Genomic DNA, 14,611 nt, shown 5'->3' on the forward strand with positions numbered 1-14,611 from the left:
ACTACAACTTAAAAAAGATCCTGATATGGGACAGTAATTACCTCAAGCATCACTTTTTAAAGATATATTAACAAAGAGCAAAATATTTCAGGAGAGAGTAATTCCAAAATGTGGCTCCAAGTTGCATGCTTTAGGAATAATCAAACACATTATACTTGCCAACAAAAGCTCTTTAGCCCCTAAGAAAAGTGGACGAGACTTAGAAGACCAACCGCACTATCCCTTATGTTTCCAACTCTCACCCACACCTGTTCGTGAGTTCGAGGCTGAAGTTTATATAAGCCTGGGCCTAAAGGCTGATGGGTGTTTCACCTTACACAGGTGCTGCCTATTGAAATGATCATACGGCTTTTTCATATGCCAATCTGGTCTCCATCTGATTGCTCCTTGGCATAAGTGGAGTGGGTTCTCTATTTGAAGTGTTTAAAATTTTCAAACTGGATCTATATTTTCTATTTTGCTATTATAATCTTATCTTTTATAACACAGAGTGAGAATCAAGTGTTCTCCTTCCATATCCTAATATCGTACATTCCAATGATGTCATCTCTAGCTTAGCTGACAACATATTAAGGAATTTTGCCTTAGATTTCTTATAAAACTTGTTAAGACAACTTTGAGCAGTCATTATGTTGACTACACATTTTTTACTAAAGTGTTTATTTGTAGGATAAGTGGAAGAGATCTGAGTTTATCTAACCTCACCAGTTCTCAAAGGGTGGGTCAGTGACCATGTGATCTGGACTCACTGTGTTTCTTGTTAAAAATTCAGATTCTTGGCCAGGCGCGGTGGCTCATGCCTATAATCCCAACACTTTGGAAGGCCGAGGCAGGTGGATCACCTGAGGTCAGGAGTTCGAGATCAGCCTGGCCAACATGGTGAAACCCCGTCTCTACTAAAAATACAAAAATTATCCAGGCATGGTGGCATGTACCTGTAGTCCCAGCTACTCAGGAGGCTGAGGCAGGACAATCACTTGAACCCAGGAGGCGGAGGATGCAGTGAGCCAAGATCACACCACTGCACTCCAGACTGGGTGACAGAGTAAGACTCCATCTCAAAATAAAATAAAATAAAAATAAATTTAAAAATTCAGATTCTTGGACCTTATTTCAGATCTGCTGAAGCAACTCTTCTCAAGGTAAGGCCTGGCAATCAGTATTTATCAAGTTCCCCCAGGTGATTCTAATACCCATTAAGCGTTAAGAAGCCACACCTGACATACGTTAAGTCTTTAACGCTCAGGATTAGTGATCATTCAGTTTCTTCATTAGTGAAAAGGAATTCACTGTCTTACAAGGAAGTCCATTTCATTTCTAAAAAGCCCCAAATAACAGCCAGACCTTCCTTTCTGTGTGGAGCCAAATCTACCTCTGATTTTCCTATATGTGCAGCCTAGTTTTTCCTTCTGGAACTACACCAATCGTGTCTAATGTTCCACCACATGATGATATTTCAAATACTAGCTACTCAGCCTCCCTCAGCTTTCTCTTTGTGGAGCCTAAATAGTCTCAGCTTTTTAAGAGTTTTTCCTACAGACACAGCTCACCGTGCTGGGTACTCACATCACAATGAGTGTCAGGTGTGTGAGTAATCCTCTTTTTTCCAGCTTGCACACAATGCTCCAGGTGTGCTCCACCCCTAAAGACTAGCATGGGACTGTTTCTTCCCTCCCTCTGAATACTGTATTCCAGAACACAACCTCAGGTGGCTTTTACCTTGTTGGCAGTGGCATCACACCACAGACTCACATTGAATTTGCAAGTACTCTTTTTCATTAATGCTATCATTTTGTCATATCTTTCCATTCCTGCACAATACAAAGTTTAAAAATATGGGCATTAAGATCGGATAGACCTGGGTGTGAATTACAACTTTAGGACTCACCATCTGTGTAACCTTGGGCAACTTAATTTTCTGCCTGTGAAATGGGAGGTACAATAGTGAACTCATAAGGTTGTAATTAAGATTATACTAGATAACATTAAAGCACTTGTTCTTGAGCTGGGCAGAGGGCCTCATGCCTGAAATGCAAACACTTTGGTCCCAGGCGAAAGGATCACTTGAGGTCAGGAGTTTGAGGCCGGCCTGGGCAACTCAGCAAGACCCCTGTCTCTACAAAAATTTTAAAAGTCAGCTTGGTGTGGCATGTACCTGTAGCCCTAGCTACTCGAAAGGCTGAGGTGGGAAGACCACTTGAGCCCAGAAGTTTGAGGCTGCAGTAAGCTATGAGCTATGATTGTGTCACTGCACTCCAGCCTGGGCAACAGAGCAAAGACCCTCTCAAAAAAATAAAAAAAACCTTTCACTAGTGATGAACTGAGATGAAATACATATATTAGGTAGTGTGCTGGCTATTGTAATGTCTTTGATGCTTGAGAGGTATAAGAAATGTAAGTATAAGGATTATCAAAGTTGGTTAAGGATACAAAAATAGATAGAAGAAATTAGTTATAGTATTCCAGTACAGCAGAGGAAAGGATACAAAAATAGATAGAAGCAATTAGTTCTAGTTATTCTAGTACAGTAGACAAATTATAGGTAACAATTGTTGTATATTTCAAAATAGCTAGAAGATTTGTAATGTTCTCAACACAAAGAAAAGATAAATGTTTGAGGTAATGGATATCCCAATTACCTTATTTGATCATTATATATTGTATACAAGTATTAAAATATTACATGTACCCCCAAAGTACATACAACTATTATGTATCAATTTTTAAAAATTGTTTAAAAGGACTATGAAATGGGTGGCTGAGCATCTTGATATCTAAGAATATGATTTACGATTTAATTAAGATTAATTTAATTCAATTTAGTAAATATTTAAACATCTACTATGTACCCAGAACATATTAAAATAAACAAACGTGAAAGTAGGACCTTAATAATCTTCCAACTCCATAGTATCTTGTTTGTTTCAGCTGTCCATGATGTAGTTGTCATTCCTCTTCCTCAGTGGCTGGGGTACCTAAACTGTTGCACTTTGGAATCACCTGAAGATCTTTTAAAAATACCAATGTCTGCCTCCTATCCCTTACCCCAGACATTTTTTTTTTCAACAGAGATGGAGTCTCCCTATGTTGCCCAGGCTGGTCTTGAACTCCTGGGCTCAAGGAACCTTCCTACCTTGGCCTCTCAAAGTGCTAGGATTACAGGTGTGAACCACCACGCCCGGCCAAGACATTCTGACTTAATTGGTATAGAGTGCAACCTGCACATCAGGATTTTTAAAAGTTCCCCAAGCGATTCTAATGTGCAGCAAAAGTGGAAATCATTAAGATAGATACCGCCTTAGCTGTGAAGAAGATTTTAAGCTTATTTTACACTTTTGATTGCTTAATAATGCCTTAAGTTTAACAGATTATTAGGACAAATTTGCATCATTTATTCTCATATTTTCTAGCCATTTGCTAGGGTAACTTTTGCAAAGATTATTTTTTAAAATTTATGTTAAAAGGGACAAAGCTGAAAATTAGGGTAACTCCTTGTATACTGCTGAAATTTTGCTTCTGAACTAAAGGCAACAGATGCATTAACAAACACAAAAATTTTTTTCTTTTCAAATGGTCAGTTTGCATTTACAATACTAGAATGGTGCCAGGTGTTTTTATAATTCTTTCATTACTTCATCTTCCTGATGACAAACTGTTCCCTTGCACTTTGAGTTGGTGAAGTACATTAATGAGGTTTTGAACCCTCTCCTAGCATTATTTTCTGCAACAGGCCCAGGCAGGCCTTGAAAGTTATGAATAGAATAGTAGAATAACAATGTACTTAGATTTCAGGAAAGAACAATCAAATAAAAAGTAAACATCATGCAAGGTTTCCTTCCGTTACTTGTTTATGACTTGAAACACCTTATTTAAATCACCTCCTTTACATTAATGACAACTACACCTTCTGTTTTAATTAACACTCACTTAGTGACTATTTACTGACCACCTACTTCACAGACACTAAGTATTAGTGGGGCTGGGGGTAAAAACAAAATTCAACTTTCCTTTCAAGAGGCTTATTATCTAGAGAGGGAAACCAAATACATACACAAGTGACTACTTGGATGTAAAGTTTGGGAAATGAAATACTCAAAATTTACCCCAAGTTTCAAACACTTGTAACCAACAGATTAATGTTATCATTGAAAGAATGAAGTTCAGTGGAAGAATCAGTATAAAACAAATGGTGATTCGTTCAGATTGAGGTATACTGAGCTTTCAATGGCAATTAAATACCCAAGGAGTAATGTCCACTGACAAGATGTCAGAATTTAGCAGAAAGACCAACCTGGTCTGGCCTAAGCCAATCCCAGAGCTAAGTAGAAGAGAAAATTACTGCTGAAATTTGAACAACTCTCCCACTATCCTTGTGTCATGTCTAAAATTCTCATTATAAGACATTTGTTCCCTTGCTTAAAACCTTGTCTTTCAAGTATATCTTTTTGAAAATGTCCAATGAACTATCCATAGTAGAGCAACAGGATGGTGTTCTGTTTGGGTGAGGGGATTATGTCTGGGTGAAGAACCACAGAAAACAAGAAATAAGAGGTTCTGGCCATTTGGAGTGAGGATGAAGAACAGAAAGGCAGTGAAGCAACATAGACATATTTTATTTCCTATTATGCCTGTAACAGAGAATCAAATGGTATAAAACATGAATATGACTGACATGACCTTGTACAAGTAATAGTTTCTAGAATTGCATTCTTCATTTTAAAATTAGGAAATTCAACTTGATGGCTAAGGAATAGTCAAGCCCCAAAGTTCATCGATGAAGGTAAAACTCGAAAATCTGGTTCTACATTTGTCTTCTTGGTTTTAGCTAAACTTCACTTATAAAATGAAAATAGTTATGCTTATAAAAGTTTTAAAATAGACAAAGTAATTTTAAAATATCATCTGAATTGAATATTAAATTTGCTGGACTTGTGATGTAATGACCAGTCTTATCATAACCCCATTTCATTTCTTTAGCTCCCCTCCCTAAACTACAAGTTATATCCCTAGGCTCACCCATCCATTCACAAATACATGTTATTGCTAAAGAGGGGAAAGGTATAGATGTTTTAGCAAAAGTCCACTTCTGACAGAAAGTATTTTTTTAACAACAGCAAGCAAGTAGCACTATTTTATAAAATAATGAACTGATTCTGTAACCCACACATAAACTCAGTTCCATTATGGTCAAGCCACATAAAAGGAAGTTACATTAATTGCTGAAACAAAATTGCATTTCCCAAAACATTATCTAATAAAATTCTACAGCCATACAATGTTGATTTGAACTCAAAAGAAATTAATTTTAGTGCAGCCTAATCAAAGTAAAATTCCTTTACCAATAATACTAAGCAAGTGTTTTATCCGCCACAAGCTTCTTCCTAATTTGTATTTTCTATCTGCATTACTGAGCATTCACAATGTAAGTGGCATTGTTTGAAAGACCACAAAAAATACATACATTTATATAACGTTTCAAGTTAGAAACCAAGATAACTCCTATTCAACATAGTACTGGAAGTCCTGGCCAGAGCTATCAGGCAAGAGAAAAAAATAAAAGGCATCTGAATTGGAAAAGTAGAAGTCAAATTATCTCTGTTCACTGACAATATGATTGTATACCTAGAAAACCCTAAAGACTCCTCTAGAAGACTCCTTGGCCTGATTAACAACTTCAGTAAAGTCTCAGGATACAAAATCAATGTACAAAAATCAGTAGCATTTCTATAAACAGTAACATTGAAGCTGAGAACCAAATTAAGAATCCAATCCCACTTAGGATAGCCACGAAAAAGACCAAAATACTTCAGAACACATTTAACCAAGGAGGTGAAAGATCTCTACAAGGAGAACTACAAAACACTGATGAAAGAAATTGTAGATGACACAAATAAATGGAAAAACATTCCATGCTATGAATTGGAAGAATTAATATGGTTAAAATAACCATATTACCCAAGCAATCTACAGATTCAATGCAATCTGTATTCAATGCAATCCCTATCCAATTACCAGCCTTGTTTTTCACAGAATTAGGAAAAACAGTCCTAAAGTTCATAGGGAACCAAAAAAAGCCCAAATAGCCAAGGAACTCCCAAGCAAAAAGAACAGAGTCAGAGGCATTATAATTGCCTGACTTCAAATTATACTACAAGGCTATAGTAACTAAAATCGCATGGTACTAGTACAAAAATAAACCCAGAGATTAATGGTACAGTATGGGGTTCTCTAACCTAGAAATAAAGCTACATATATACAACCAATTGATCTTCAATTAAAGTCAACAAAAATAAACAATGGGAAATAGACACCCTATTCAATAAATGATGCTGGAAAAACTGGCTAGCCATATGCAGAAGACTGAAACTAATTCCCCATCTCTTAACATATACAAAATTAACTATAGATGGATTAAAGACCTAAATGTAAAACTATAAAAACTGAATCTATAAAAATCCTAAAAGAAAACCTAGGAAAACTCCTTATGGACATTGGCTTAAGCAAATAATTTATGATGAAGATTCCAAACACAAACGCAATAAAAAACGAAGATAGAGAAATAGGACATAAACTAAAAGTTTCTGCACAGCAAAACAAATAATCAATAGGATAAAAAGACAACTCACAGAATGGGAGAAAATATTTACAAATTGTACCTCCAACAAAGAGTTAGTATTCAGAATCTACAAGAAATTCAAACAACTCAACAAACATAAAACAAACCAATTGAAAATGGGGCAAAGAGCATGAACAGACATTTCTCAAAAGAAGAAATACAAACAGCTAACAAACATATGAAAAAATGCTCAACATCACTAATCATCAGAGAAATGCAAATTAAAACCACATTGAGATACCATCTCACTCCAGTCAGAATGGCTTTTATTAAAAAGTCAAAAAACAACAGATATTGGTGTGTATGCAGAGAAAAGGGAATACTCACACACTGTTGGTGGGAATGTAAATTAATTCAACCTCTATGGAATACAGTATAGCGATATCTCAAATAACTAAAAATAGAACTATCATTCGACCCAGCAATCCCACTACTGGGTATCTACCCAAAGGAAAAGAAATCATTATATCAAAAAGATACTTGTACTTGTGTGTTTATTGCAGCACCATTTACAATTAGAGCAAAGTCATGGAATCCACCTACATGTCTACCAACTGTTGACTGGATAAAGAAAATATGGTGTATATATACACAATGGAATACTACACAATCATAAAAGAAGAATGAAATCATGTCCTTTGCAGCAACATGGATGGAGCTGGAGGCCATTACCCAAAGTCAACTAACCCAGAAACAGAAAATAAAATATTACGTATTCTCACTTGTAAGTGGGAGCTAAAGAAATGGTACATGTGGAAATGAAAATAGAGAAAATAGACTCTGGGGACTCCAAAGGTGGGTGGGGAGGGTTGAAAAATTACCTACTGGATACAATGCCTAATACTGGGGTGAAAAGTACAGCAGAAGCCCAACACCCAACATTATGCATGTAATACCCAGGTAACAAACAAGAATATGTACCCCTTAAAAAAAGAAACCAAGATAACTCACTAAAAATAATTCAGAGTATAAGAAAATGTTCCTATGTACAACACTCTATACTAATATAAATATGTGTATATGTATCAGCACTCTATACCATTATAATAAAATGCTGAATTCAAAATACAATTAGAATATAGAATAATACTCTCTTATTAATGGAACATACTAATTTTAGAGTGACTATATTAAGTGTCAAAGCGATTAGAGAAGAGAAAGGATCAGGAAGAACTAAAGGTACTAGGGAAGATTTTACCCAGGAAGTAGAATTTGAGCTTAAGATTTCAACAAACTATAGAGGAGCTAAGAGCAGAAAGGACAATGTGAACTTTACTAAATGTAAGCATGATGAAATCCTTGAGATATATTCTATGAATATAGAGGAAATAAAGATAACAAATGAGGATTATGTAAATTTTTTAACTAAATATAAGTTTCCCACTTTAAAAAAAAAAAGCTTAAGTGCCAAATGAGGACTGTGGAAATAAAAACAAGAATAAGCAGACACAGAGTGATGTTTAAGAGGATGGCATAAAGTATTTTCATTCTTGTAAATCAATTAATTAACAGGATAATCAGTCTGTTTTCTCCTTTTGGCTTAATAGAGTTACAGAATACACCCTAGAGCTCTTAAGAAGGGGAAAGTTTATTAACTTTCTTCAACTGTGCAGACTACTAACTAGCTTATTGAAACCTTAAAATTACTTTTATAAACCTGAAAATCTACCTGAGGGTTTTTGTTTTTTGTTTTTTTGTTTTTTATTGTTTTTCATTTTTTATTTTTTTAAGAGAGATGACAGAGGCCAATCAGTAGTAGGACAAGGCCAAGAAAGTTCATCTGTTTAGTTCTAGCCTAGAGAAGATCATTGATCCTTCATTGACTCAATGAATAAAGCCCTGGACAAAAAAATCTGGTAGAGCCAATCCAATCATCTGCTACCTATGGCTAATTCTTTACTGACCAAACCTTGGTGATGTGGTGGTGCCAATGCAGCAGATTCTCTTGAATTCGTAAGCGTATGAATTTTAAAACAGCTTGGTTTTTGTGAGAGTCCTCTCTTCTGCTTCCTGTGGGCTAACCCTTCCCAAGATCTACTTCCTCCTGTCAGCCCCTAAAGAGGAGAGGGATCCTCTCAGATTTGATCCTGAGCCTTCTGTTTTCCTCATTCTATTCTCTATTCGAGATTAATACATTACCGTCATCACCTACTCTAGTGTCCTTGATAGCAGGGACTGGTAGGTCAATGAAGAATCAGCCAGCAGACCTTTCTTGGAGAACTCCTCGTGACTTCAACTATCAAGAGGATAAAAGAGCTTCAATCTCTTTTCAGTTCTGGCCTCCTACCAGAGTTCTAACTCCACATATCTAACTCCACCACAATATTCTTCCATGACCTAAAACTAAACATGCCTATACCTAAAATCACAATTATTCTCTGACTAGATTTTCCCCCTCAACACCTCTACTTTTCGTCGAAGTGTGGAAGTTAATCTTATTCCGTTTGTTCACTTGAACCAGTTATCAACCAAGTCATGCAAAGTTTCCTTCACAAAGTTTCTCTCTTCATCCCATATTTTTTACATCACCTCGTACTGAAATTTACTAATCTCCTAAATGGTCTTTCAGTCTCCTCTGTCTCTCCCTCTTCTAATCTATGCTACTTTATGAATCCTTATAAAACAACACATTGTATACATCTGGGGCTCCTCGAGCAGAATAATGAAATTGAAACTCCCTGGGCTTTTTTTTTTTTTTTGGTGAACTTCACAGAAACGTATGAGCAGGCAGGTAAGTAGGATCATGGAGGACTTTAAATGTTAAAGTCCTCTTTAATCTTATTTCCCCAATGGGAACACACTCATTGCTCTTCCAATTGGCCTTATACATTACAATCTCCATAAATTTGCTTGTGTTTTTCCTTCACAAATTGCTCCTGCTACCAAAACATTCCCTCTTCATCTCTAGTATTTTTGCTTCTAGGCTCATCTTTTCCATATAGCCTTCTCTGTGTCCTAACTTTTGATAATTTTCCTTTTCCTTTTTCCTAAATGTTGGCAATAATGAAGTATGTATTAGTCATCAGGATTCCTGAAGCACTTTTTCATATAACCATCTTGATATTAAATAATTATATATAATATAAATAGAATATATAACACAAACATGAATTCTTAATCTATTACTATAAGTTATATTGATATATTCATATTACATACTAATATAATTAACATATTAATTATCTATATATACACACATTGTCCATCTCACCAACTAGACCACATAAATCCTTAGAGATTGTTCTCTAAAGATGGAAAATATGCAACCTGTTTGCTCCTACTGAAGCCATACCTAAGAGCTCCGGCAACTTTAATTATAGAGACTATTTTGTTAGACTGCTTATGATTTACCTGAAAGATAAATTAACATTTTATACTGAAAGCAACAGTATTGATTAATCAATAAATATAAACAAGAAGCTAATTAAGAATCTGGTGCACTCTTACTAATGAGAGTACAATGAAATGAAACTAGAAATATGGAATTATAAAAACCGCTGGCAGTTCATTTTAGCTCAAAAGAAAATCTTCTCCCATAAATAGATTCAATTATTTTTAGTTCTTCAAAGGCACTGAATTGACTTCAATTTAGTCTTGCTTCAACATATAAACTAGTTTCTAGGTATACTATCAAGAAGTTTAATAATCTGACATTTATTGATCTATAAACCAAGATATGGTTTTATATTTCCTATGAGTAAATATGCATTTAAAAAAACAGGTTTAGGCCAGGTGCAGTGGCTCACTCCTGTAATGCTAGCACTGTGAGAGGCCAAGGGGGGTGCGGTGGATCGCCTGAGGTCAGGAGTTCGAGACCAGCCTGGCCAACATAGTGAAACCCCATCTCTACTAAAAATACAAAAAATTAGCCAGGCATGGTGGTGGGCGCCTGTAATCCCAGCTACTCAGGAGTATAAGGCAAAAGAATCGCTTGAACCTAGGAGACAGAGGTTGCAGTGAGCCAAGATCGCGTCACTGCACTCCAGCTTGGGCAATAAGAGCAAAACTCCATCTCAAAAAAAAACAAAAACAAAAACAAACAAACAAAAAAACAGGTTTATAAAGAAGCTGCTAAAATCCAGTAATTTCTAATTAGTCTAATTCTTCATTTCTTCTTCTTCCAACAACATCCTTCAAAAGCTGTGGGAGATGGTGAGTTTGTACGTATTGAAGGGAGGGATATGTTGTCTCCATTGTCTCCATCTTTTTTTTTCTTTTTTCTTTTTTCTTTTTTTTTTTTTTTTTGAGATGGAGTCTTGCTCTGTCACCCAGGCTGGAGTGCAGTGGCACGATCTCGGCTCACTGCAACCTCTGCCTCCCAGGTTCAAGCTATTCTCCCACCTCAGCCTCCCAAGTAGCTGGAACTACAGGTGCGCACCACCACGCCCAGCTGATTTTTATATTTTTAGTAGAGACAGGGTTTCACCATGTTGGCCAGGATGGTCTCTATCTCTTGACCTCGTGATCCGCCCGCCTTGACCTCCCAAAGTGCTGGGATTACAGGTGTGAGCCACAACCCCCGGCCTGTCTCCACCTTTTCTAATTCCCAATTCCTATCAATCTAGTCTTGTATCTAGAAGTGGTAAATTAAGTCAATATAAATGTGCCAAAGCTAAAGCAGAAGGTATTTGTTTTCTACACTCTTCTTGGCTTCCTCCTAGTCATCAACCTTGCCTCTCCTGATAGCTCCTTTTCCATCTCCCTAATCACCAAAAGCCCAGAAATTAAAACAGTAAACAATTCCCCTGAAAGGTGCCTTCCTTGTACTGTCTAAAACAAATGCAATCCTCTGTGTGGGCATTTAAAACACCACAAGCATTCTTACTTAGATTAAATCATGGGTCTCCCTGGTCTCCAGGCATGCCTAGACATGAACCATAAAGGGAATGAGATCCTTGGAGTTTCTCTAGTAACTGCAGGCCAAATCAACAGCAACCCTAAGAACAAGCATTCTTTTTTTTTTTCCAACAGAACTAGGCCACACACATTTTTTGTCGTTATTTAAATTTTTAGTTGTACTACATAGAAAATAAACTCATTTTAAAAAGTTATTTCAGTAGGCAATGCATCTTCATGACTTTTACATATGAGTTTTATTTTTTATTACTTTTGAAGAAAAGTCTGTAGAAACCTACTTTTCAAGGCATCTAACACAACCATTGCCTTGGATGGCAGCAATCCAGCTCAGGTAAGATATTTAAGATGCAACTAATAATCATAAAACATCAGTTGGGAAGAAGTGTTCGATATAGTATTGGGTAAAAGTGACTAACAATTTGGTAGAAGAGAATCGTTTTTATAACTATCTCCTAACCAAGATTTCTCTAAGTCTGCATATTGTTAATGGAATGAAGACTATTTTGCTCCTAGTTTCATGTATGTATATTTAGGTGAATGTGAGTCATTTATGTAATGTGTGCTAAAACACTGTGCCCCTCACAAAGATAAGATGAATACAAAATACAGTTATTGTAGATGGCTTGTCTTTCGCAATTTAATTCTACGAGTTAATTTTTACAATTAACATTTTCTGTGCTACATATTTTGTATTTTGGTTTCTTTCCCTTCACTATGGGGTGTACAGAACAAAGTATGCATTTGGAAAAAAAGTGCTGTCTTTCATATGCAAAGAAAATGCTATAACTTATTCAAACATCCTTGGGCAGTTCTTTAGTTGTTTTAATAGTGTGAGTTTGGAGTTTGTATTGAATGATCCAGATGACCTGCCCCTGTTCATGTTACTTGTGGCATCTATGAGACCATTTGCTGGTTTTAGGGAATCAATCTATAGGTGGGAAGTTTTCTTTTGCAGAAACTAATTTAGAACTAAGCCTTTGGTGTCAGCAATGGGTGCTCTATACTGGATGCATGAAGACCATATTTCTAGGGGAGGCTGCTTCCAGCTGAATTTCACAAGGTGAGGATAAAGAGAACATTCCTTATCCTCTCCTGATTAATTCATTAAAGGCAAAGGAGGGGAAGGAAAGTTATTAGCAGAGATCTCCCAGAAGTCCTCTGTAACTGTCCCTTTTGCCCAACTGTCACAAGATACTGTTTTTCTGGCATCCACAGCCCTAACCCTGAATATCCAAATGTACTCTTGCATCAAGGATCTACTCAAGTCTCACCTCCTCTGGGAACCTTCTTTGACCTATTACAGCTCTCATTGAGGACCTCCCTTCTATTTCTGATACAAATAGTTTCTACTATTCTAAATAGTCCCTACTTTAGTAATTTATTATATATATACTGTCTTGAATGGTATGGCCTTGATCTCAAGAGGACCACGATTTGATGTAACTAACAAGCTGCCTGGCTCACTATTTGACTAGAAGGCCCAGGCTTCACATCACTGCATGGCCCTCTAAGAGTATAAGGCCAAGTCCCCAACAGAGCACAGAGGTGCAGATGAGACTCTCCAAGCCATCCTCCCATATGTCAGAGGCTACCCAAGTCCACCTCCATTTGGAAAATTCAAACCTATAATTTGAGGTACCTGGGAAGCCGCTTTCCCAGGGCGGAATGGTCACGGAAACTGGGTAGGCTGGGGGCCTTCTTGGGGAATGAGGGAGTGGAGGAGCTCTTTGTCCCTCCTGCTAGATCAGAAAGAGAAACGTCTCAAGAATCTGGGCCTCCATCTTCTAGGCGTCTCCCTTGGAGGCCCTTCAGGGACCGCCCACAGCGCTTTCCCTCAGCCTCCTCCCCTCCCCCACCCCCTCCCCCACCCGCCCCACCCCCCCTCCCCCGCCCCGTCTCGCGCCCGCCCCGCCCCTCGGCCCGCGGGGTTCCAAGGACGGTTGGTCGCCCCCGCCACAGTCACTCGGCCGCTCAGAGCGGCGGGGCGCACGGGGTCGAGAGAGCCAGCTCTAGGGTTTGGGGCTGGGAACTGAAGCCTGGCGTGAAGGAAGTGGGAGCCCAGGCCGAGGAGGCGAAGGGGAAAGGAAAAGCGAGGGGAACCTGAGCGGGAGGGCCCTGAGAGGAGCGGGAGGCTGCGGGAAGGGGAGGCCCGGCACTCCCGGGGGTCACCGGGGTCGGGGCGCGGCTCCCGGCCTGGGAGGGCGCCGGTCCTCCCCGGCAGCGCCGCCCGCTGGCCCAGCTACGCGTGCTGTGCGCTGCGAGGCCGGCGGGGGTCCCGCTGGGCCCGGGGGTGTCCTCGGGGGCCGCTTGCGCCCAGCCATGGTAGGGCGTCCCCCGGTGAAATGGGGTCCGAGGCGGGCCCCGACCCCGCGTCGGCGCTGCGGACCGTCCGGGAGCTGCAGCCGCGGGTGCCCGGTGCTCGGTTTGTAGGCAGTGTCATTAGCTGATTGTACTGTGGTGGTTACAATCACTAACTCCACTGCCATCAAAACAAGGCACAGCATCACCGCCGCCCGGCCGGGAAGAAGACGCCGGCTCGGGCAGCCCGCAGCCTTCGAGAGAAGATGCCTGAGAAGCGCGGCGTCGGCGTGGGTCCTGCGCAGCCTGCCCCGCGAGCGTCCGCTGCAAGTGCGAGGAAACCCGCGGTTTCTCCAGATACAGTTAAACTGTTAGCTCTCTCTAGGAGTCACAGAAGATGAAACAGTCTCATGCCAGGAAAGCAAAATCCCTGGAGGTGAAGCCCCTCCACCCATGTAACAGTTAATACTGTATGCTATGATTCACTGTGTCTATTTGCCATCGTCTAGTAGAGTATTCACCAAGCTAGCAACTCAGTTGAGCTCCAACTCAACCAATGAATTGCCTGCCTGTCACAACGTGTTGGGGTACCAACTTGAGACTGCAATTTTTTCTATGAGTCTAGTTACTAGGCAGTGTAGTTAGCTGATTGCTAATAGTACCAATCACTAACCACACGGCCAGGTAAAAAGATTTGGGAATTCGTCCAAATGAGCTGCCTGTGCATCATCAATGTGCGTGGGGAAGAGGGGTGTTGGAAAATGCTGATTTCATCCATTGCCTATTAATTGCTCAGCCAAAAGAAAAAAATCAACATTTCAGCTACTAAGTTTACAATGT

The 14,611-nt window shown here is 39.0% G+C and overlaps 1 protein-coding gene and 1 non-coding gene across 15 annotated transcripts in view; one reads left to right on the forward strand and one right to left on the reverse strand.

Annotated features, from left to right (window-relative positions):
- BTG4 (BTG anti-proliferation factor 4) overlaps positions 1-14,611 on the reverse strand; it is a 55,907-nt gene that overhangs the window by 40,228 nt on the left and 1,068 nt on the right. For 6 of the 14 annotated variants that reach the window (XM_055094820.2, XM_055094813.3, XM_055094819.2 and 3 more), the window contains exon 1: positions 13,113-13,343. The exons of 2 other annotated variants lie outside the window; for them this stretch is intronic. The gene's annotated coding sequence lies outside the window, so the exon portion shown is untranslated. Of the gene's footprint in view, positions 1-8,768; positions 8,853-13,112; positions 13,347-14,611 lie in introns of those variants that run through there. 6 more of the 14 variants (XM_055094815.2, XM_055094817.1, XM_055094812.2 and 3 more) reach the window with 5 other exon arrangements.
- MIR34C (microRNA mir-34c) lies at positions 14,402-14,456 on the forward strand. Its single transcript, NR_163106.1, has one exon. It is a non-coding gene; the product is annotated as a microRNA mir-34c (primary transcript).

The sequence above is a fragment of the Pan paniscus genome, chromosome 9 (genome assembly GCF_029289425.2).
Source record: "Pan paniscus chromosome 9, NHGRI_mPanPan1-v2.0_pri, whole genome shotgun sequence".
NCBI lineage: Eukaryota > Metazoa > Chordata > Mammalia > Primates > Hominidae > Pan > Pan paniscus.